This window comes from Egretta garzetta, unplaced genomic scaffold (genome assembly GCF_000687185.1).
Source record: "Egretta garzetta isolate BGI_Z169 unplaced genomic scaffold, ASM68718v1 scaffold202, whole genome shotgun sequence".
Taxonomy (NCBI): domain Eukaryota; kingdom Metazoa; phylum Chordata; class Aves; order Pelecaniformes; family Ardeidae; genus Egretta; species Egretta garzetta.
Genome location: NW_009258891.1, coordinates 787076 through 787573, shown reverse-complemented (window position 1 = coordinate 787573; position 498 = coordinate 787076).

Below are 498 nucleotides of genomic sequence, written 5' to 3'. Positions count from 1 at the left end.
GGCCGGGAGCCAGCTCCAGCCAGTCCCTTCTCCGGACTGAATTTCCCCGCCGCGGTTGCAGCAAGCGCCGGGATCCTCCTTCACTTCTCGCGCTTGCTGTGTGCCGTCGGGGTGCAGCGGCGAGGAGGGGCTCACCCCAGAGCTGGGGGTGTCAGCCTCGGGGTGCTGCAGCCTTTGCACCCACAGCTGCGTCGGAGCTGTGCCCGGCGCCTTGCTGCTCCCCGCAGCCTACTTTCAGAGAGGGGCGGGAGTGATCCCGAAAGAGCTCTGCAAATTGCGCAGGGGACAGGCAATATTGCAAGGTGACTGTGGCACGGGGAGGGGGGGACACGCGCCCGTGTCGCGCCTCGCTTTGTGCTCCCCAGCTGTGCCGGTGTCTCTCTGTTGTCCCTCTGCACCGGCTGCTGTGTCGAGGTGCACAGCGCTCTCCTGTCCTCCAGGTGAGAGCGGCCGGGGCAGCGGGTGTTGCGGGGGGGTCTCCCCTCTGGGGGGTGACCC